The sequence below is a fragment of the Pristiophorus japonicus genome, chromosome 9, assembly GCF_044704955.1.
Source record: "Pristiophorus japonicus isolate sPriJap1 chromosome 9, sPriJap1.hap1, whole genome shotgun sequence".
In the NCBI taxonomy this organism is placed as follows: Eukaryota; Metazoa; Chordata; class Chondrichthyes; family Pristiophoridae; genus Pristiophorus; species Pristiophorus japonicus.
The window spans coordinates 210,965,798-210,991,027 of NC_091985.1; the positions used below are offsets into that span (position 1 = coordinate 210,965,798).

Consider the following 25,230-nt stretch of genomic DNA (forward strand, 5'->3'; position numbering starts at 1 on the left):
TTCTGGGGTGGTCCCAGTAGATTGGAAAACCGCAACTGTAACGCCCCTATTTAAAAAAAAAAGAGACAGAGAAAAAGCAGGAAACTATAGACCAGTTAGCCTAACATCTGTCGTTGGGAAAATGCTCGAGTCCATTATTAAGGAAGCAGTAGTGGGATATTTGGAAAAGCATAATTCAATCAAACAGAGTCAGCATGGTTTTATGAAAGGAAAATCATGTTTGACAAATTTGCTGGAATTCTTTGAGGATGTAACGAGCAGGTTGGATAAGGGGGAAGCAGTGGATGTGGTTTATTTGGATTTCCAGAAGGCATTCGATAAGGTGCCAGATAAAAGATTACTGCACAAGATAAATGTTCACTGGATAGGGGGTAATATATTAGCATGGAAAGAGGATTAGCTAATTAACAGAAAACAGAGGGTCGGGATAAATGGATAATTTTCCGGTTGGCAAACAGTGACTAGTGAGGTGCCACAGGAATTGGTGCTAGGTCCTCAACTATTTACAATCTATATTAATGACTTGGATAAAGGGACCGAGTGTAAGGTAGCCAAGTTTGCTGATGATACATAGATGGATGGGAAAGCAAATTGTGAGGAGAACACAAAAAATCTGCAGAGGGATATAGACAGGCTAAGTGAATGGGCATAAAATCTGGCAGATGGAGTATAATGTGGGAAAATGTGAGGTTATCCACTTTGGCAGTAAAAATAGAAAAGGAAATTACAATTTAAATGGAGAAAAATTGCAAAGTGTTACAGTACAGAGGGACCTGGGGGTCCTTGTGCATGAAACACAAAATGTTAACATGCATGTACAGCCAGTAATCGGGAAGTCTCATGAAATGTTGGCCTTTATTACAAGGGGGATAGAGTATAAAAGCAGAGAAGTCCTGCTCCAACTGTACAGGGTATTGGTGAGGCCACACATGGAGTACTGCGTACAGTTTTGGTCTCCGTATTTAAGTAAGGATATACTTGCATTGGAGGAAGTTCAGAGAAGGTACACTAGGTTGATTCTGGAGATGAGAGATTGACTTATGAAGATAGGTTGGGCCTATACTCATTGGAGTTCAGAAGAATGAGAGGTGATCTTATTGAAACATATAAGATAATGAGGGGGCTCGACAAGGTGGATGCAGAGAGGATATTTCCACTCATTGAGGAAATTAAAACTAGGGGACATAGTCTTAGAATAAAGGGCCGCCCATTTAAAACTGAGGTGAGAAATTTCTTCTCTGAGGGTTATAAATCTATGGAATTCTCTGCCCCAGTGAGCTGTCGAGGTTGGGTCTTTGAATATATTTAAGGCGGAGATAGACAGATTTTTGAGTGATAAGGGAATACAAGGTGATGGGGAGTGGGCAGGGAAGTGGAACTGAGTCCATGATCAGATCAACCATGATCTTATTAAATGGTCCTCTCCTGCTCCTATTTCTTATGTTCTTATCACATTGCTGTTTGTGGGAGCTTGTTGTGTGCAAATTGGCTGTTGCATTTCCCACATTCCAACAGTGTCTACACTCCAAAAGTACTTCATTTGCTTTAAAGCGTTTTGAAATGTTTGGTGGTCGTGAAAGGTGCAATATAAATGCAAGTCTCCCATTTTTGGAAAAAAAGTGTCTAAATGCTGTTGAGGAGCAAAGAGAGCTTGGGCAGGGGGGGCAATTATTTGGGCTGGAGGACCACTTAACAAAGTTTTGGTGAGCTGTTGAGTGCCGCCCACCAATATTCCACCAATCGCTGGGTCCCACGCAGACCGATCCCCAGCTCCTGCCACTGGAAGAGACACTGCGCATGTGCAGCTGCATCGTGCCCGGCTGTGCAGCAAATTTAAAGGGACCGTGCGCAAAAATTTTAGAATATTGCATAAACATAAATTCATGTAGCAGTCACGCTATCTTACATACACAACATGTATCTGATACTGCTTAGAAATGAATCAAAGATAAATGTTGAAAATGTTGTGGTATCTTCTGGTCTCTGTAAATCAGTGCTGTGAAATAGAACTGTACCCTCTTCAGAGTCTGTGTCAGCATCAATGTCCCACCTCAGTCATCATTATGTCCCTCTGCAAAGATTACTAATGCCGTCCCAATTGGTGCGAGATGAGAACTCCCCTGCCATTGTACCGGGAGAGGAAAGATGCAGCACCAGTCACCCTCTTCGGTAAAAGATTTGTGGAGATGAGCAGCCATGACTCCGCTCTAAATTGGATAGGGCATATTCTAGTACGCACTGCATTCTGGGTACCGACATCTGCCATTGGAGTCTAGAATTACGGAACGGATCTTGTTAAGATCGGGCCAGAGAGAATCGCTTTGGCGATTTATTAATTTGAATTTATTACTATGTTTTTTCCTTGGCTGCAGTTCAGATCTGTCTCTGGCCTATGAGAAGTGAAAGTGGAAAGACGAATGTGCAGCTCGAGCTCCGGCTCGCGTTCGATTTCTGTCCCATCCAGCGGGCCGGATAGAATGTCTTGGCAGGCCGAATATGGTCCATGGGCCATATTTTGCCCACCAGTGATCTAGGGGGACAGATGCACAAATCATTAAAAGCAATGGAAATGTAAATAAAGCACTGGGTCTCATTTCTCGAGTAAGATAATTGCAAAGCAGAGAAGTTTTGTGAAACGTATATAGAACCTTGATTAGACCACACTTGGAATACTGTGTTCAGTTTTGGTCTCCATATTATGAAAAAGATATACAGGCACTGTGGCTGTTGCAAAAAAGATTTCCAAGGATGACACCAGAAGTGAGAGGTTATAAGTATCCAGAATAGCTGAACATGCTGGGGCTCTTTCTCTAGAAAAGAGAAGGCTCATAGAGATCTTTATAATTATGTAGCTGTTTGTTGGGGTCGATGTCGAGAAGATGTTATCACTTGTGGGGAGTCCAAAACTAGGGACATAAATATAAGATAGTCACTAATAAATCCAATAAGGAATTCAGGAGAAACCTCTTTACCCAGAGAGTGGTTAGAATGTAGAGCTTGCTAGCACATGGAGTTAAGGTGAATAGCAGAGTGCCTTTAAGGGGAAGCTAGATACGTACATGAGGGAGAAAGGAATAGAAGGATATGATAGGATGAGGTGAACTAAGGTGAGAGAATGCTTGTGTGTATAAACAGAGTCATGAACATGTTGCGCCGAATGGCCTGTTTCTGTGCAGTAAATACTATGTAATTCTGTAGTGAATTCTGAAAAGACATGGTACAGCACTCGAAACAATCTTCAGCAATGGGCTGGGTGTCACAGAGGGTCAAAACGCTGAGCTTTCACTCCTACCAATCTGAAGGACTTGTGTAAAATGAATGTGGGGAGTTCAAACACAGTCCTTGGTGAGAGGTCAGATTTGTACCAAACCAGGCCCAAAATCGGCTGACGGACTGACGAACAAGTGCCTTTAAAAGTCTGCTTAAACCCTTTCAGTCCACCTACACCCTTAACCCATGTGTGTGTTTCAGCATGTCTGTGTGTGTGTGTGTGTGTGTGTGTGTGTTTGTTTGTCTTTGTGTGTCAATACACAGACACACAGAACCTAACCTAACAAAAATCAGTCAGTCTGAGTCTTGAACGTTTCAGTTGAGCTCCAGCTTTTTGGGGGAGAGATTTCCAGATTTCTACTAACCTTTGTGTGAAAAAGTGCCTCCTGGCCTCACCCCTGAACGGCCTAGCTTTAACTTTTAAGTTTATTCCCCTTGTTCTGGATCTCCCACCAGATGAAATAGTATCTCTCTATCATCTTAAACATGTCAATGATATCATCCTTCATTTTCTATCCTCAAGGAAGTAAAAGACTTGTCTATGCCACCTGTCCTCATAAATTAACCCTTTTTGCCCCGGTATCAATCTGCTGAATCTGTGCTGCACCCCCGCCAAAGCTAATACATAATTCATGAGGTCCAGAACTGAACACAATTCTCTCGATGGGCTCTTCCTTTGCATGATTTATTTTGCGCGGATGCAATTCATCCAGTCCTGAGGATTTATCGTTTCTACGTTTTCCTAGTTTATAAATTCAGGAACAGAAATGGTTTGGAGTAGGGCTGGGGACAGAGTGACAGTAGTAATGCCAAGGTAATGTAGAGGGTGCTCAGTATTGTATGTGCCCTTGGAGTGCTTGATGGTGACACTGGAGATAAAGTGGAGGAACGAACATTGGAACAGGAACAGGCCATTCAGCTCCTCGAGCCTGTTCCCCCATTCAATGAGATGATGGCTGATCTGCGACCTTACTCCATATACCCGCCTTTGACCAGATCCTTTAATACCTTTAGTTAACAAACAGCTATCAATCTCCAATTTAAAATTAACAACTGACCTAGCATCAATTGGTGTTTGAGGAAGCAAGTTCCAAACTTCTACCACCCATTATATATAAATGTGTTTCCTCATTTCACTGCTAAAAGTTCTGGCTCTAATTTTTAGACTATGCCCCGAGTCCGAGAATCCCCAACCAGCGGAAATAGTTTCTCTCTATCTACCCCATCTGTTCCGCTTAATATCTTAAACTTCGATCAGATCAGCCCTTAACCTAAATTCTAGTGAATACAGTCCTAATTTGTGTAATTTTTCCTCATACCTTAAACCTTGGCGTGAGTATCATTCTGGTAAATCTGCGCTGCACTCGCTCCAAGGCCAATATAACCTTCCTAAGGCATGGTGCCCAGAACTGCTCTCAGTGCTCCAGGTGTTGGCTAACCAGGGCTTTGTATAGCTGCAGCATAACTTCTACCCCCTAGTATTCTAGTGCTCGAGATGTAAAAACCAGCGTTCCATTAGCCTTTCTGATTATTTTCTGTACTTGTTCATGACATTTTAATGATCTATGTTCCTCGACTCCCAAGTCTCTGTGGACCTCCACTGTTTTTAGCTTTCCACCATTTACAATGTACCCTCTTGTATCTTTTTTATGTCCAAAGTGTCTACATTGAAATCGATTTGACGCAGTTTTGCCCATTAACTTAATCTATCGCTATCCCTTTGTAATTTGATGCTTTCAACTACACTGCCTGCAATGCCAGCTATCTTTTGTGTCAGCGGCAAATTTAGATATATGTCTTTCTATGCCATCAACTAAGTCATTAATAAATACTGAGGATAGTTGAAGCCCCAAAATAGATCCCTGTGGGACACCACATCCTGCCAACTTGAGAACCAACCTTTGTCCCTACCCTCTGTCTCCTACAGCTCAGTCAATTTCCTAACCAGGTCAATAATTTGCAATGAATTCCTACTATCACCAAATTCTCCCACCCTGCTTGTGATCCACTTATCTGTGATGTTACAAGACAAAAGCTAAATTCCAATCTGGTGATTATTTACCTTACTCACCGAATACCTACCAGTGAATTCGTACTATCACCAAATTAATCCACTCGGCTTGTGTGAACGATCCAGTGATGGATTCCCACCAGCCCGAGCTCTCTCTCTAAATCTACTGGGCCTTGTTTTTCATTATTTTTGACAGCCTGTGTCTGTTTTTGAAGCAGTTTGTGCATTTTGTGCATTTATCTGAAACTTTTGACTAATTGGCAATAGATTCGTACTGATCTGCTGACTGTATTTCCAGAGGACACCTATGCCGCGAGGGAGCAGGGTTCATAGCCAGGTTAAAATAGAATAAACCCAAACTCACATTCCAGAGATTGACAGGTACAGAAAAAAACCTACACTCACAAATTAGAAACTGACAGGTACAGAGTAAAATGCACACTTTCACAACATAGACTGACAGGTACAGAATAAAACCTACACTCTCCCACCATAAACTGAGGATAAAAACCCACACTTGCATACTGGAAGCTGACAGGTTCAGTAAAACCCGCACTCGCATCGCAGAGACTGACAGGTACAGAATAAAACCCACACTCACATAGCAGAGACTGACAGGTACAGAATAAAACCCACACTCACAGAGCAGAGACTGACAGGTACAGAATAAAACCCACATTCCCATAGCAGAGACTGACAGGTACAGAATAAAACACACACCCAGTTATCAGAACAATAATATGCAGCAAGTAAAACCCATAGTCCCCTATCAGAAATGACAGGGGCACACTCACACACCAGAGACTGACGGAAAGAGTAAAACTCTTCAGGAAATCCCACTCCAGTGTCCGGCTCACTGAATCATTTTGTTGGTAATTCGGATTATAATTAAAATCCTCTCAATGTGGCCTATTTAATTAGAGATAAAATCAACTTATGAAACAATCCCATTTTTGCACATTTAATTTGTGACAAAAAGATGGTCTGAGCATGTGCTAAATACATGCTGCTCCTCCCCTCCCCACACAGTGTTTAAACCAACGGGAAGGGCCCAGACGAGCTCCGCTCCCCCAGCTCTGTCAGCGGCTGCCGTTTCCTCTGTGCTCGGCTGATGATCGTTGAACACGGGCCCGAGTAAGGGAGCAAACAGCAGCCTCCTTCCAGCAGCTCATCGCATTGGCACTGTGTCCGCAGATGGGCTTTGAGTCGGGGTAAGTTCAGCTTCAGTCGGGGGCTGTCTGTGAGGGGCAGAGTGCAGCAGGAACTAGTTTTGGAACAGAGTGAGTGGGGGAAGGGAGAGGCCATTCTCGGGCTGTGTATGTACGGTGTAAAGTAACAGAGAAAGTAAATCACCTCGCTCTTTCAAATCAGTGCTGCTTTCTTTCCCCAAATCAGTAGTGAATGTTCCTGATTCAGTTCCAATCTCACAGTGTCTGTTCTTGGACAGTGAACAGTGGAAACACAGCCTGACAGTGAGGATTTGAGGAGTGTCACAAAGTGCAGCTATTGCAGGCACCAGGAGAGGAGTGTGACAGGAGACATTTCAATAATCGGTTATTTTGTTTCGGTGCGTTGAATTCTCTAGAACCGTGTTGCTGGTGATCGAGAGATACATTGTCGCTCCCTCAGATACATCTGTGACATTCTGTTAACTGTACAGACTCTCAGCTCTGTTTCATTAGACTGAAAACAATTGTTGTACAGCCCAGATACCTGTGGTTATAATCCAGGAAGCGATTCAGAATTGTACAGGTAGTTCCATGGAAGTGGGAGATATAAACCTGGACTGTGCCAATCGGGTGTTCCCATTCATGGACCAGTGCTGGGTTTGGGTTGTGTCTGGATGCTGATAACTTACTATAGAACCGTCTGACACAGCTGGTGTGGGGAATCTGATCACTCACCACACCTCCGCCACGACCGTCCCGCTCCTCTGCTCATGGTCGTGGCAGAGGTGTGGTGAGTGATCGAGGCGGAGGGGCATTGAAGGATCATGGCTGAGATTCGGTGGGTGATCGTGGCGGAGGTTCGGCGAATGTTTGGTGTGGATGTGCGGTGGGAGATCATGGCGGAGGTGCGGCGAATGTTTGTGGCGGAGGAGCGACGAGAGATTGTGACGGAGGTGTGGCGAATGAGGGTACAGGGCCCAGAAGAGCCGATGGCCCAGGGGCAACACAGGCCAGCCCACACTGGGTCTGTGCGCACTAGGTCCGTGCAGCCGAGCAGGTCTCCAGTCCTGGTCAATCCTTGCCACTGGATAAAGTCCTAGCTCTGTCAAGCCTGTGTGGTGGCTGATGTGCAACGGTCACCACACGTTAAAAACATCCACGCACAGGCATCTTCCACCCTTTCAATTGGAGTTCAGGACTGGAATATCAGGTCTTTCATTGAAACATCTGTGAGCTCACGTGGAAGCAAGTCATCCTGGTTCGAGGGACCGCCTATGATGATGATGATGAGAGAATCTGAATGCCGCTGTATTGCAGTGAGGTCAGACAATGTCACTGTTTGTATCGCGCATTCCTTTCTCCAGATACTTTACTTTATTATAAAAATACACATTAATTATAACTTTATTGTTATCGTCTACGGGCACCTGTCCATGACTTGTACCTAATATTTTTCTCATATTATTCTAGGAGCAAAATACTTCACCCCCAGGATAAATGTGATCTTTCCTCCACCTGGAACACAAGGAACAGTGCAGGCAGCTCCTTCTCACACACAGTAAGTACATTATCACTCACAGCGTGCAGAGATACAGAACTGACCTCAATCATATTGTCACAGGCAGCAGAAGCTGTCAGTCCCACAGTGATCCAAATCCCAAAGGTACATTATGAATCCTACAGTCACTTGGAACAGTACAATAAGTCCAAACATATCGCTCTGAGAGACAGATCCATTTTCACCCCCTTACTCACACACAAGGACTGACTGACACGGTGTCAATCCACACTGGTGTCTGTACACTGACTCTCAAACCCAGCAACTAACATACAAGAGCAGAGAAACGGAGGTAATGGACTGAACCAAACCTCCTCCTGAGACAATCACAGATAATCGCAAACTAGCATAGGCCTAAAGAAGGAACCGAATCCAACAGTCACACAGAGCAAGAATAGCACGTACAAGAGACTGTCAATTACATAATGAATCTTGCACTCTCACACATCACCATTCTAACAGAGGCAGAGTGAATCTCTCACTCTCAAACAGTAGCAAAAACTGACAGCTACAGAATGAACCACAGACCCACCAACAGTGCCAGAGACTGAGAGACACAGAATGGACCCCACACCTACACACAGTGCCAGGGACTGAGAGACACAGAATGGACCCCACACCTACAAACAGTGCCAGGGACTGAGAGACACAGAATGGACCCCACACCCACAAACAGTGCCAGGGACTGAGAGACACAGAATGGACCCCACACCCACAAACAGTGCCAGGGACTGAGAGACACAGAATGGACCCCACACCCACAAACAGTGCCATGGACTGAGAGACACAGAATGGACCCCACACCCACACGCAGTGCCAGGGACTGAGACACACAGAATGGGCCCCACACCCACACGCAGTGCCAGGACTGAGAGAGACAGAATGATACATACTCTCGGGCACAGTGAATGACAGATTGAGATTGAATCACAATCGCATATGGTAACAGACTGACTGACTGGCAGATATAGGTTAAAATCCACACTCACATATTAGAAAGTGACTGGTACAGAGTAAAATGGATATTCTCATAACTTTTATTCTGTACCTCTCAGTTTTTGTTAACACATTCTGTAAACCAATAGATACAGAATAAAATACACACTTGCATTCCAGAGTCAGACAGTGTGGATATCTGAACGGAATATATGGAATTAAGGACAGTAAAGTAAACGGGATATATGAAAATGTATAAGCCATGGAAGAATAGCTGGGAGAATGTCAGATTGCAAATAGTGCAACATCAGCTTAGCTAACAGTCTGTCTCAAGGTTTCAAGTCACTAATCCTGCCAATAATATATAATTGTAACATGAAATACATCTGCAGAATTGCAAGGTCTCAGTAAATAAATAGTCACACCATTAGATTGAAACATTTGGAGGCAATACTTAAGCTTTCAAGAAGAACATCTCATATAGATTGACTAATGAGTGACTGAGTTAGAATGTCAATCCATTTGTATTTTGTTATCTGATTTCAAAACTGTATAACTGTTAACGCTTTACGATGTAACTTCACCTATCCGTAGGGAGTGTGTACGCTCTATCCAGAGAGTATATCTTCTGTCTGATAGGTCTTACTGGCCGGTAATAAAGACTGCTTTGTTCAAAGCACAAGAGGTATTCGACTCAGTAATTTTACTGAACCAGATTGAAGTAAAAGAATCCAGGAATTTACATTTGGTGTCAGAAGTGGGATCTCAACGGACGACTGCCGAAAACTTGCGAATTAAGAGCCAGACTAGCCTTGGACGAGACGAGGGGAAAATGGCCACTGGAGTGAGTATAATTTCAATACTGCTCCAGTTTCCCCCGGTTTCAAAAGTCTGAGGAAAGTTTAGCCACTCGCTGGTTCTCAGGTAGTGTCTGAACGAGATCCAGGACAATCTGGTGAATACCTTTCAAACTTAGAATAGGGATAGAGATAGGGAAATTGTGCGATGATGCAAACCAAGCGGCGACTTGGAAAGATAGTTAGAGCTAGATAGGGATAGATGATCAATCATGGATCCAAAAAAAATTAATAGGAAAGAAAAGAGACTCTTATGAATGTCTGTTTAAATGAGAAATGCTTCTGTGACTTTTACTGTAAAAAAAAAAAAGCCGGGGAGTTGTGGTTTGTTTTATCTCAAACAGAATGAAAGTTTGTTTTAACCCTTCGTAGTGTTGTCCTGTATGTGGGAAGTTTAAGAGTGTGAACCTTATTGAATTACGTATATTCGGATGATAAGTTGCGGAGCCAGGAAATGCCCAAAGGATAGATTTGTTAAAAAGAGAAAAAATTACATGGTCCCGGTGGTTTAAAAAAAAAGAAAAACTTGTTGAAAGAAAACATTCAGAGAAGGCACAGCAAAACAACTGAGATGGATTCAAAAGGATTTAAAAAAAATTATATTAAATAACACGACCTTGAGGCTGGAACAATTGAGATAACGAAAAGCAGTCCACAGCCTACGTGCCAGACTTCTCTCTAGTTATAAAAAAAAAAGTAACGTACTAAATAGGTGCCGAAAGAAAAAAAAAATGTTCTGAGATTTTAAATTATGAAAAATATAAAATCACTCCTGTCCAATTGGCAGAAAAACTCCATTAAATTAGGGCTTTCATTGACTGATTGAATTTAAACTGCGCAGTAACGCGAAAGGATAGAGAAATTTGGAAACTGAAAGAAATTAATTGAGGCTCATAAGAAATCAAAATTAGAAAATTAGGCTCACAGGGAATAAAATGGGGATTTAAATAGAGGATAGGTGTTCAACTCAGGTGCGACGAAGGGACCTTGAATATCACTTGGCCCGTCTCGGCTCTGATTGAATTTAAAAAAAAAACCCCGCAGCAACTCGGAAGGTAGGGCCGACGCGAACGCGCGGCCGAGAGAGAGAAGGGCCGAAGCGAATGCGCAGTGACGTAAACGCGCAGTGAAGCGAACGCGCAGTGACGTCAACGCGCAGTGACGTAGACGCGCGGTGACGTAAACGCGCAGTGACGCCGACGCGTAATGACGCAGAGGCGCAGCAACGCGAATCGCGAAAGTCAGTGCTAATGGCAGTAAGTCTGTAAGTCTTAAAGTGTTTAGAGTTTTAAGTTTAGTTTTAAGATCGTGCGGCTATGCGGACCGTGCGGCGATGCGGGTAAGTGTTAGAAGTCTTTGTCTATTTTGTAGATCGCGCGGCTATGCGGACCGTGCGGCGATGCGGGTAAGTGTTTGAAGTAAAGTTAAAGTATCTTAACTCGCGCGGCGACGCGAGCCACGGGTCGACGCGGATTGCGCGGCGACGTGAACTGCGAGACAACGCGGATTGCGCGGCGACGTGAACTGCGAGGCGACGTGGTAGTTTAGTATTGAGATCGCGCGGCGACGCGGACCGTGCGGCGATGCGGGTAAGTGTTAGATTTGGAGTTAGTTAAAGTCCGTGTTAGTTCTGTAAAGTCTGTGTCTATTTGTAAGTTTGTTTAAATTGCACGACGACACGAACGCGTAGCGACACAGTAATACGAGGAGCAGCGTGAAAATGGGAAATCAGTTAGATAAAACCACGGATGCGGATAGTCCGCTACAAAAGCTATGTGAGGAATTCCCTGAAAGAGCTGAAGACTTTAGAAAATTATCAGGAGCCCTGAACAAATTATTAGGGGATGACCAGTGGCCTCTAAGTGACACTAGAAGCGTAGAGGTAAAAAAAAAGCACAGGGATTAATTTGGAGAAGGGGACGAGGAAAAGGGGATAAAAAAATTTAATTGCAACCTGGCGACATTATTGTCAGAAATTAAAAGATGCATCACTTCTATCGAGTTGGCAAACAATGCTATTAAATTAGGACTTGCATTGACAGAGGGAACACATGTTAAAACTGTAGACGTCTTTAAAAAAAAAAGAATGAATGTGCGCACGAGAAACTTGCTAAGAGATCCTCTGGGACCTCTGAGAAAGGTATTGATCAACTACAAGTTAAAATGGCTGGCTTTGTGTTAACCGAGGCTGATGATGAAATTGATGAGTGGCCACTGACTCAGCGCCCAACGACGCCTCCCGCACCCCCTGGCCTCTTGCTCCAGTCCTCTTCCCAACACCCTCCACCTAACACTCCGGTAAAAAGAGTTAGGAACAACCACATATCACCAAAGCAACAAACCCAAACTGACTCCTCATCCTCTGATAGCGATTCGGATCCCCAGTTTACAAGCAATACAGCCGAAAGAACCAGATCTCACACTCGAAAGGGCAGAACTATATCTCAACATCACAAACAGTCCCGTAAATCTTCTAGTCAACCTACCAGTCCAAGTTGTGAAAGACATAGCAAACACCCCCGCCGATCGAGACGCAGAACTGTCAAGCAGTCAGACAGCTCTGAAACATCCTCCGGCCTGGAAATGATTTCCAAGATCCCAAAGTCCCGACACCAATTCCCTGTCAGACCAATGCCAAACCCTGATGCACAACAAGCTGCAGACCACCTCTCTATAGATGTCTGTGATCTTCAAACAACTATTTGATTGCTCACGCTATCCGGACAGATGGAAAGGGCAGTTAAATATTATTGACAGAAAAAGAAAGGGGAGGGGGGAGGTGCGCCCCCAACCCGGGTCAAGACTGAATACGTGACTAGAAAGGAAGAGCCATCTCGGGAGGAAGGATCAATAGAACCGCAGTGTTGCATACAGGATTGGATGGATAAGCAAGGATACGGTTATACTAAACAACCAAACGGCCCGAGCCCTGCTAATAAACCTCCCTATTGTCCCCGGCATGGTATGGGAAGAGGCCGGGACTGGGTAAGAGGAATTGACTGTTTTAATTGTGGGCAGGAAGGACATTGGAATAAAAATTGCCCCTACCGTCAGCATGGAAAAGGAAGAGGAGGAAGAGGAGGGGGGCAAGGGGGGAGAGGAAGATCTTACACTAACTTCTCCCAGAACAACCCCTTTGGTCAATTGTCCCCCGATTGACTACGCAGCTTGATTGTGCAGGGATCCTCCCCGGACGACGAACCCATTCTGAATGAGTGGCAACCCTTTTTGATAGATACGGGAGCCTTCATGTCTTCTGTACAATCAAAGCTTAAACTCCCTGCTTCTACTGAAACACAGGAACTTTCAGGATTCCTGGGACAAATCTCGACATTCCCAGTGTCAGAACCGGTTAAAATGGGTTACCAGGAAGAATCGGTGGAACATCGAGTTGTTATCACAACCAATCTGGACTGTAACTTGATGGCTAGAGACCTCCTTTGCAAATTCCAGTTGCATTTGGAGTGTGGAGATAATGGGATTATTGTAAAACAGGAAACCCTTAAGCGGCAGTATTATACCACTAGAACCCCTCAGTGGTGGTCTCTGGACCTGCCGCAGGCACCCTGTCACGTGACCCTAGCATACGATCCCAGTGGAAAGAATCAGGACCTGCAGAACTTTTATCAGGATCACGAAGGGGAAGTGAAGGGAATTCTATTAAGGGCTAGAGTGACTGGACTGGAAAGAGAGGCAGATTTTGTGGAAGTGGATAAGAATCTGTGGAAACAGCCCCTAACAATGGCACCGCATATTGCTCGTGAAGTATTAGCCCCTCACCATGCTAAGGATTTAGGAGTTATGGTACGCAAGGCCATAGATGAGGCTGACCCTACCAGCCGGGATGTGCAAATAAAACATGGCCGAACAGTCCAATTTAATGGGGACCCCGAGAAAGTATTAACAACTCTATGGCATCATACTGGCTTGGACATACCTGACTATGTGGATCCTCATGTGTGGGCAGAGGACCCCTCCGAAGTGGGTTATACTCCCATTAATTGAGATCCCAGTGCAGGGCAATGTGGACTGGCCCTCTATCCGACAGAACCCACTGAAATCACAGGCAATCCTAAACTGACTTTTCGGCACTGTACTGCAATTAATCCGGCCTGTTTTCTTACTGAGCCACCCCAAGATGAGGAAGAACCCAGTCATGATTGCTTATCTTTAATTTAAGAGGCCACATCAGTCAGGGAAGATTTAGTTGATGGAAGATCCAGACTGTATTCTTACTGAGCCACCCCAAGATGAGGAAGAACCCAGTCATGATTGTTTATGTTTGTTGACGGAAGTACTTCTATTAATCCAGAAGATACACGAATCTCAGGATACGCCATAGTAAACCAGGAGAATCAGGTCTTGGAATCTGCTGCTTTGAAACCGCCTATTCTGCTCAACAAGCTGAACTATTCGCCCTCACCCAAGCCTGTATCTTGGCCAACGATCTCAAAGTCAATATCTATACCGACTCTAGGTATGCCTTTGGGGTGGCGCATGATTTCGGACAATTATGGAAAAATAGGGGATTCCTAACCTCACAGGGGAATGAGATATCTCAAACAGCTAGTATCTGATTTGTTGCAAGCCCTCATGTTCCCCAAACGCATTGCCATTTAACCAAGAGGCCAAACAGGCCTCTCATGACCAACAGATGGTAGTGCCCAAAATTATGAGTCAGACTAAAAATCCTGCGAAGGATAAGTTAGCCTCGGAAAAACCAATGCCAACCATCCAAGATGTTATAAAAGCACAGGGGGACGCTCCTGAAAAAGATAAACTGTTGTGGAAATATTATGCATGTACTTATGACAATGTTTCTAAACTCTGGACCACTCCCGCGGAACAGACTTGCATGTCTGACAAGTTGGCTTCATGGGTTATAGAATGTCTGCATTTTGCTACTCATTGTGGAGCAAGGGCAACAAGTGATACGCTTTTGGCTACTTGGTGGCACCCTAAACTCCAGGCGCTCACCCAGAACATCAGTAGTCGTTGCCTGGTTGGCCAGCAACATATTCCAGGGAAGGGAGTCCCCTGTGATTGGGGTAAAACGCCCCTACCCGAAGGTCCCTTTGAGATATTTCAGTTGGACTACATTGAGTTGCAAAAAGTTCAGTGTTACAGATATGTGTTAGTAATAGTAGATGTGTTTAGCAGATGGATTGAAGCCTACCCTAACCTGGACGATAAGACTCAGACTGTTGTTAAGGTGTTAATGAGGGAAATTGTTCCTAGATATGAGATCTCAGCTAGACTGATGACCACCTATGTTCTTTCTCTGACTCAGGCTCTGCGACTAGTTCACAACCAGGTTCAAGATGCTCACCTCGACCTCCCAGTTTTACCCGAATTGTCCCTCGTGGCACCAGGGAAGTATGGATTCGGAAGGGATTAGAGCCACAATGGGAGGGGCCTTTTCAGGTGTCACTCACTACCCCCACTGCAGCCAAGGTTGAGGGGAAAAGTGCCTGGGTTCACCTGCACCACTGCAAGCTCATCACCATTTAAACAAATTTTGCTGGTTAGTCTAATTCCTGTTTCTGTTCCAGATCTCCTCCTCCCTATAGCTGAACAAGGCAGTTGAAGGAGGATCAGTTTGAACTCTTACCTGTCAGACAGCCAAATACACTGACGGAGACCTGAAGGGAAACGTGAAAACAGAACTCTTTTTATCAGCTAAATAATGGGACTATTTATAAGATGAGACTGTGTCTGTATGCTACTGTCTGCATAATAGTGTTGATATATGACAGTTTTGGTGCACGGGAAGGAAGACAAAGGCGAGAGCTCCATGTAAACACCTTTTTGTTTATGTCTTACGTTTATGCGGAAAAAGGGCACTTCACTATATGCTGGGTGTGTTCACATATCCCTATACATTCCAAAGGGGGAATTCCTTTGCGCACCGTTCCCCTGACCCTAACTGAGACTGTTAGATGGATTCAAAGAAACGATATTGGAACAGGTAGCTAACCGCACTGCTGAGGCTCTGGAGGGCATCACAGCTGAAATGGTAGCGATAAGGACCGTAGCATTACAAAACCGAATGGCCCTCGATTACCTGTTAGCTGAGAAAGGGGGAACGTGTGCCCTGATAGGATCTGAATGTTGCACTTACATTCCTGATAGTTCAGAAAACATAACCCACCTTGCCGATCACATAAGGAGGGAGGTGAAAAAGTTATCCACACCAGCAAAAGAACTTAGCAGGTTTGATTGGTTTCTGGGTGGATCTTGGAGATCCTATCTAATACATGGCGCAATTGTTCTCATCATAATAATTACCTGCTGTTTGATTGTTGGTTGCCTTAACCTCTGCTGTAAAGCAATGACAAGGTTAGCAGACCCTCTTGTGGTCAAGGGTTCCCGGGTTATGATCCAACAAACTAGAGAACTACTCAACAATGCAATACTCATAGAATGATCCTAAATGTTATCATAGAATGATAAAAGGGGGGATGTGGATATCTGAACGGAATATATGGAATTAAGGACAGTAAAGTAAACGGGATATATGAAAATGTATAAGCCATGGAAGAATAGCTGGGAGAATGTCAGATTGCAAATAGTGCAACATCAGCTTAGCTAACAGTCTGTCTCAAGGTTTCAAGTCACTAATCCTGCCAATAATATATAATTGTAACATGAAATACATCTGCAGAATTGCAAGGTCTCAGTAAATAAATAGTCACACCATTAGATTGAAACATTTGGAGGCAATACTTAAGCTTTCAAGAAGAACATCTCATATAGATTGACTAATGAGTGACTGAGTTAGACTGTCAATCCATTTGTATTTTGTTATCTGATTTCAAAACTGTATAACTGTTAACGCTTTACGATGTAACTTCACCTATCCGTAGGGAGTGTGTACGCTCTATCCAGAGAGTATATCTTCTGTCTGATAGGTCTTACTGGCCGGTAATAAAGACTGCTTTGTTCAAAGCACAAGAGGTATTCGACTCAGTAATTTTACTGAACCAGATTGAAGTAAAAGAATCCAGGAATTTACAACAGCTATAAAGTAAAACACACACTCACATACCAGAGACTGGAAGATATGACTAATATCCACACTCCTGTACAAGAAGCTGGCAGGTACTGATTAAAATACACAATCACATCCTGGAAACTAACAATTGGAGAGTAACAACAACAGACAAATACCAGAAACTGACAGGTAAAGATTAAAACCAAACTCACTTTCCAAAGACTGACAGATACAGAGTAAAGCCCACACTGACACCACAGAGAGTGACACATACAGTCTATAACACACTCACACATGAGAAAATGACAGCTACAGAGTCAAACCCACATTCACATCCCAGAGAGTGACAGCTACAGAGTAAAATCAACAGCCACATAAAAGACACTGACCGATGCAGAGTCAAACGAACGCTCACATCCTACAGCCTAACAGGTACTGATTAAAACAGACTCACACATCAGAAACTGATAGTGCTGCATTTGTGCTGTATCTATCACAGCAGAAACTGACAGGTATAGATTAAAACCCCTATTCATATACTAGAAACTGACGGGTACAAAATAAAACCCAACTCAGATTTGAGAAAATGAAAGTTACAGAGTACAACCCAGACTCGCGTCGCAGATATTAACATACAGAGTAAAACTCACACTTTCATCCCAGAGCCTGAATGATAGAGGAAAACCACACTTGCATACCAGAAACTGACAGATACAGAGTAAAACTCACACTCTCACATCAGAGACTAACAGATACAGAGTAAAATCCACACTTGCATCACACCGGCAGACAGCTATAGAGCAAAATCCACACTCCCATACCAGAGACTAAGCTATACAGAGTAAAACTGACACTTACATAAAAGACAAATAGAGATACTCACTCTCTCATATCATAAACTGACAGATACAGGCTAAAATCCACTCTCGCATATCAGAAACTGGTTGGTACTGATTAAAGCCCACATTAACATACCAGAAAATGACAGATACAGAATAAAACCCCACTCACATACCAGAGTCTGACAGATACAGAGTAAAACGCACACTCACATCCCAGAGACTGAGAACTACAGAGTTTTACCTACATTCCCATACTGGAAACAGACAGGTACATGCAAAAAAAATCACACTCACATCCCAGAAACTGGCAGATACAGAGGAAAACCCATGTTACAAATTTAGAAAATGACAGGTACAGAATAAAACTCTCATAACAGAAACTGACACGTTCAGAATAAATCCCCAATCACATACGAGAAACTGACAGGTACAGGGTAATACCCACATTGACATACCAGAGACAAACAGATACAGAGTAAAATCCACACTCACATCCCGGAGACAGGCAAAAACAGAGTGGAACTCGCAGTCACATTCTAGAAGCTGACATAGTGTATAATAAAACCCACTTTCGCCCACCAAAAACTGAAGAAAGAACAACACTCACGTATCAGATACTGACAGCTGTAAGAGAATAAGAAATAGAAGCAGGCGGTAAGGCCCCTTGAGCCTGCTCCACAATTCATTACATTCATGGCTGAACTTCACCCTGAACTCCTGCCTGATACCCATTTCCCTTGATTCCCTTTGTTCTCTGTCTTGAATATACTCATTGACTGAGTGTCTCAGACCTATGTGTATAGAATTCCAAAGATTCACATCCCTCTAAGTGAATACATTTCTCCTCATCTCAGTCCGAAGTGTCTGATCCCTTATCCTGAGACTATGATCCCTAGATCCAGACTATCCAGCAAAGGGAAACATCCTCACAGCATCTACCCTGCCAAGCCTTCTAAGATTTTTTTTTAGGTTTCAATGAGTTCAGCTCTCATTCTTCTAAACTCCAGAGTGTATAGGTGCATTTCACTCAATCTCCCTATCCCAGGATTCAATGTTGCACCCCCCTCTAATATCCTTCCTTGGGCAATGAGACCAAAACTGTGCCCAGTAATCCAGGTGTGGTCTCACCAAAGCCCTACATAATTGCAGCCACACTTCTTTACTCTTATACTCCAAACCCCTTGTAATAAAGGCCAACATATACTTTACCTTCCTAATTGCTTGCAGTAGCTGCAAGTTAACTATATGTGATCCGTGTACAATGACACTCTTATCCCGCTGAATAACTACATTTACTAGTCTCTCTTTTAAACATTCTGCTTTTCCATTCATATAAAAATTAACACACACTCGCATCCCAAAGTCTGAACAATACAGTGTAAAACCCACACTCACATCCCATAGTCTGAACTATACAGTGTAAAACACACACTCACATCCCATACTCTGAACTATACAGTGTAAAACACACACTCACATCCCATAGTCAACAATACAGTGTAAATCCCACACTCACATCCCATAGTCTGAACAATACAGTGTAAAACACACACTCACATCCCATAGTCTGAACAATACAGGGTAACAGGTTGAGCAGAGACCGTGGCTTCTGAGCTTCCAGATCCACCTCCAGGCTTCACGCTCCAGCATTGAAATACTTGCCTGCCCCCGCCACCCCTCCCCCCTCTCCCCGCCCAGTATTTAAACCGATGGGAAGGGCCCATGCGAGCTCCCCACCTCCAGCTTTGTCAGCAGCAGCCATTTCCTCTGTGCTGGGCTGATGATCGTTGAACACATCAGGGAGCGGAGATATCCCGGGCCCAAGTAACATAGAAACATAGAAACATAGAAAATAGGTGCAGGAGTAGGCCATTCGGCCCTTCTAGCCTGCACCGCCATTCAATGAGTTCATGGCTGAACATTCAACTTCAGTACCCCATTCCTGCTTTCTCGCCATACCCCTTGATCCCCCTAGCAGTAAGGACCTCATCTAACTCCTTTTTGAATATATTTAGTGAATTGGCCTCAACAACTTTCTGTGGTAGAGAATTCCACAGGTTCACCACTCTCTGGGTGAAGAAGTTCCTCCACATCTCGGTCCTAAATGGCTTACCCCTTATCCTTAGACTGTGACCCCTGGTTCTGGACTTCCCCAACATTGGGAACATTCTTCCTGCATCTAACCTGTCTAACCCCGTCAGAATTTTATATGTTTCTATGAGGTCCCCTCTCATTCTTCTGAACTCCAGTGAATACAAGCCCAGTTGATCCAGTCTTTCTTGATAGGTCAGTCCCGCCATCCCGGGAATCAGTCTGGTGAACCTTCGCTGCACTCCCTCAATAGCAAGAATGTCCTTCCTCAGGTTAGGAGACCAAAACTGTGCACAATACTCCAGGTGTGGCCTCACCAAGGCCCTGTACAATTGTAGTAACACCTCCCTGCCCCTGTACTCAAATCCCCTTGCTATGAAGGCCAACATGCCATTTGCTTTCTTAACCGCCTGCTGCACCTGCATGCCAACCTTCAATGACTGATGTACCATGACACCCAGGTCTCTTTGCACCTCCCCTTTTCCTAATCTGTCACCATTCAGATAATAGTCTGTCTCTCTGTTTTTACCACCAAAGTGGATAACCTCACATTTATCCACATTATACTTCATCTGCCATGCATTTGCCCACTCACCTAACCTATCCAAGTCGCTCTGCAGCCTCACAGCATCCTCCTCGCAGCTCACACTGCCACCCAACTTAGTGTCATCCGCAAATTTGGAGATACTACATTTAATCCCCTCATCTAAATCATTAATGTACAGTGTAAACAGCTGGGGCCCCAGCACAGAACCTTGCGGTACCCCACTAGTCACTGCCTGCCATTCTGAAAAGTACCCATTTACTCCTACTCTTTGCTTCCTGTCTGACAACCAGTTCTCAATCCATGTCAGTACACTACCCCCAATCCCATGTGCTCTAACTTTGCACATCAATCTCTTGTGTGGGACCTTGTCGAACGCCTTCTGAAAGTCCAAATATACCACATCAACTGGTTCTCCCTTATCCACTCTACTGGAAACATCCTCAAAAAATTCCAGAAGATTTGTCAAGCATGATTTCCCTTTCACAAATCCATGCTGACTTGGACCTATCATGTCACCTCTTTCCAAATGCACTGCTATGACATCCTTAATAATTGATTCCATCATTTTACCCACTACTGAGGTCAGGCTGACCGGTCTATAATTCCCTGTTTTCTCTCTCCCTCCTTTTTTAAAAAGTGGGGTTACATTGGCTACCCTCCACTCCATAGGAACTGATCCAGAGTCAATGGATTGTTGGAAAATGACTGTCAACGCATCCACTATTTCCAAGGCCACCTCCTTAAGTACTCTGGGATGCAGTCCATCAGGCCCTGGGGATTTATCGGCCTTCAATCCCATCAATTTCCCCAACACAATTTCCCGGCTAATAAGGATTTCCCTCAGTTCCTCCTCCTTACTAGACCCCCCGACCCCTTTTATAACCGGAAGGTTGTTCGTGTCCTCCTTCGTGAATACCGAACCAAAGTACTTGTTCAATTGGTCCGCCATTTCTTTGTTCCCAGTTATGACTTCCCCTGATTCTGACTGCAGGGGACCTACATTTGTCTTTACTAACCTTTTTCTCTTTACATATCTATAGAAACTTTTGCAATCCGTCTTAATGTTCCCTGCAAGCTTCTTCTCATACTCCATTTTCCCTGCCCTAATCAAACCCTTTGTCCTCCTCTGCTGAGTTCTAAATTTCTCCCAGTCCCCAGGTTCGCTGCTATTTCTGGCCAATTTGTATGCCACTTCCTTGGCTTTAATACTATCCCTGATTTCCCTTGATAGTCACGGTTGAGCCACCTTCCCTTTTTTATTTCTATGCCAGACAGGAATGTACAATTGTTGTAATTCATCCATACGGTCTCTAAATGTCTGCCATTGCCCATCCACTGTCAACCCCTTAAGTATCATTCGCCAATCCATCTCAGCCAATTCACGCCTCATACCTTCAAAGTTAGCCTTCTTTAAGTTCTGGACCATGGTCTCTGAATTAACTGTTTCATTCTCCATCCTAATGCAGAATTCCACCATATTATGGTCACTCTTCCCCAAGGGGCCTCGCACAACGAGATTGCTAATTAATCCTTTCTCATTACATAACACCCAGTCTAAGATGGCCTCCCCCCTAGTTGGTTCCTCGACATATTGGTCTAAAAAAACCATCCCTTATGCACTCCAGAAAATCCTCCTCCACCGTATTGCTTCCAGTTTGGTTAGCCCAATCTATGTGCATATTAAAGTCACCCATTATAACTGCTGCACCTTTATTGCACGCACCCCTAATTTCCTGTTTGATGCCCTCCCCAACATCACTACTACTGTTTGGAGGTCTGTACACAACTCCCACTAACGTTTTTTGCCCTTTGGTGTTCTGCAGCTCTACCCATATAGATTCCACATCATCCAAGCTAATGTCCTTCCTAACTATTGCCTTAATCTCCTCCTTAACCAGCAATGCTACCCCACCTCCTTTTCCTTTTATTCTATCCTTCCTGAATGTTGAATACCCCTGGATGTTGAGTTCCCAGTCCTGCTCATCCTGGAGCCACGTCTCCGTAATCCCAATCACATCATATTTGTTAACATCTATTTGCACAGTTAATTCATCCACCTTATTGCGGATACTCCTTGCATTAAGACACAAAGCCTTTAGGCTTGTTTTTTTAACACCCTCTGTCCTTTTAGAATTTTGCTGTACAATGGCCCTTTTTGTTCTTTGCCTTGGGTTTCTCTGCCCTCCACTTTTCCTCATCTCCTTTCTGTCTTTTGTTTTTGCCTCCTTTTTGTTTCCCTCTATCTCCCTGCATTGGTTCCCATCCCCCTGCCATATTAGTTTAACTCCTCCCCAACAGCACTAGCAAACACTCCCCCGAGGACATTGGTTCCGATTCTGCCCAGGTGCAGACCGTCCGGATTGTACTGGTCCCACCTCCCCCAGAACCGGTTCCAATGCCCCAGGAATTTGAATCCCTCCCTGCTGCACCATTGCTCAAGCCACGTATTCATCTGAGCTATCCTGCGATTCCTACTCTGACTAGCACGTGGCACTGGTAGCAATCCCGAGATTACTACTTTTGAGGTCCTACTTTTTAATTTAGCTCCTAGCTCCTTAAATTCATTTCGTAGGAGCAAAGTAAGGGAGCAAACAGCAGCCTCCTTACAGCAGTACATCGCATTGGGAATGTGTCTGTAAATGGGCTTTGTGTCGGGGTATCGGGGGCTGTTTGTAAGAGGCAGAGTGGAGCAGGAAGTAGTTTGGGAACATGGAGTGAGTGGGGGAAGGGAGAGCATGTGTACAGTGTAAGGTAACAGAGAAAGTTAATCACCGCACTCTTTCAAATCATTGCTGCTTTCTTTCACCAAATCAGTAGTGAATGTTCCTGATTCAGTCCCAATCTCACTGTGTCTGCTGTTCTTGGACATGAACATGGAAACACAGCCTGACAGTGAGGATGTGAGGAGTGTCACAAAGTGCATCTATTGCAGGCAGCAGGACAGAAAGTAGACATTTCAAATTTGGTAATTTTGTTTCAGTGCGTTGAGTTCTCCAGAACCATGTAGAAGGTGATCGAGAGATACATTGTCGCTCCCTCAGATACATCAGGATCTGGGCTCTGTGACATTCTGTTGCCTGCACAGGCACTTAACTCGGTTCCAATAGACTGAGAACAATTGTTGTACAGCCCAGGTACCTGTGGTTATAATCCAGAAAGCAATTCAGAATTTTACAGGTAGTCCTATGGGAGTGGAAGATATACACCGCGACTGTATCAATCAGGTGATCCCATTCATGGACCAGTGCCGGATTTGTATTGTGTCTGGATGCTGATAACTTTCTGTAGAACCGTCATACACACCTGGTGTGGAAAATCTGAGTGCCGCTGTACTGCAGTGAGCTCAGACAAGGACCCTGTTTGTATCACGGTTTCCTCTCTTCATATACTTTACTTTATTATAAACATAAACATTCATTACTACTGAAGGATATCCTTATTAGGGGGAAAGTGTATTCGGGAAATTGATGGGATTGAAGGCCGATAAATCTCCGGGGCCTGATAGTCTGCATCCCAGATTACTTCAGGAAGTGGCCCTAGAAATAGTAGCTGCATTGGTGATCATTTTCCAACAGTCTATCGACTCTGGATCAGTTCCTATGGACTGGAGGGTAGCTAATGTAACACCACTTTTGAAAAAAAGGAGAGAGAGAGAAAGCGGGTAATTATAGACCAGTTAGCCTGACATCAGTAGTGGGGAAAATGTTGGAATCAATTATTAAGGATGAAATAGCAGCACATTTGGAAAGCAGGGACAGGATCGGTCCAAGTCAGCATGGATTTATGAAAGGGCAATCATGCTTGACGAATCTTCTGGAATTTTTTGAGGATGTAACTAGCAGAGTGGACAAGGGAGAACCAGTGGATGTGGTGTATTTGGACTTTCAAAAGGCTTTTGACAAGGTCCCGCACAAGAGATTGGTGTTCAAAATCAAAGCACATGGTATTGGGGGTAATGTACTGATGTGGATAGAGAACTGGTTTGTAGACAGGAAGCAGAGAGTCGGAATAAACTGGTCCTTTTCAGAATGGCAGGCAGTGACTAGTGGAGTGCCGCAGGACTCAGTGCTGGGTCCTCTGCTCTTTACAATATACATTATCGATTCAGATGAAGGAATTGAGTGTAATATCTCCAAGTTTGCAGATGACACTAAACTGGGTGGCGGTGTGAGCTGTGAGGAGGACGCTAAGAGGCTGCAGGGTGACTTGGACAGGTTAGGTGAGTGGGCAGATGCAATATAATGTGGATAAATGTGAGGTTATCCATTTTGGGGGCAAAAACACGAAGGCAGAATATTATCTGAATGGCGGCAGATTAGGAAAAGAGGAGATGCAGCAAGACCTGGGTGTCATGGTTCATCAGTCATTGAAAGTTGGCATGCAGGTACAGCAGACGGTGAAGAAGGCAAATAGTATGTTGGCTTTCATAGCTAGTGGATTTGCGTATAGGAACAGGGAGGTCTTACTGCAGTTGTACAGGGCTTAGGTGAGGCCTCACCTGGAATATTGTGTTCAGTTTTGGTCTCCTAATCTGAGGAAGGACGTTCTTGCTATTGAGGGAGTGCAGCAAAGGTTCACCAGACTGATTCCAGGGATGGCTGGACTGACAAATCAGAAGAGACTGGATCAACTGGGCCTTTATTCACTGGAGTTTAGAAGGATGAGAGGGGATGTCATAGAAACTTATAAGATTCTGACGGGACTGGACAGGTTAGATGCGGGAAGAATGTTTCTGATGTTGGGGAGGTCCAGAACCAGGGGACGTAGTCTTAGGATAAGGGGTAGGCCATTTAGGACTGAGATGAGGAGAAACTTCTTCACTCAGAAAATTGTTAACCTGTGGAATTCCCTGCCGCAGAGAGTTGTTGATGCCAGTTCATTGGATATATTCAAGAGGGAGTTAGATATGGCCTTTACGGCTAAAGAGATTAAGGGGTACGGAGAGAAAGCAGGAA

At 44.2% G+C, this 25,230-nt stretch overlaps 3 protein-coding genes across 7 annotated transcripts in view; 2 read left to right on the forward strand and 1 right to left on the reverse strand.

Moving 5' to 3' along the window:
• Positions 1-25,230, reverse strand: part of LOC139273608 (zinc finger protein 850-like) — a 560,896-nt gene that overhangs the window by 99,266 nt on the left and 436,400 nt on the right. The window lies entirely within an intron of this gene.
• LOC139274108 (zinc finger protein 229-like) overlaps positions 1-25,230 on the forward strand; it is a 120,023-nt gene that overhangs the window by 44,321 nt on the left and 50,472 nt on the right. The window lies entirely within an intron of this gene.
• The window catches only part of LOC139273584 (gastrula zinc finger protein XlCGF57.1-like), a 277,425-nt gene that overhangs the window by 44,052 nt on the left and 208,143 nt on the right, over positions 1-25,230 (forward strand). For all 3 annotated transcript variants that reach the window (XM_070890528.1, XM_070890526.1, XM_070890527.1), the window contains exon 3: positions 7,921-8,008. The gene's annotated coding sequence lies outside the window, so the exon portion shown is untranslated. The remainder of the gene's footprint in view (positions 1-7,920; positions 8,009-25,230) is intronic.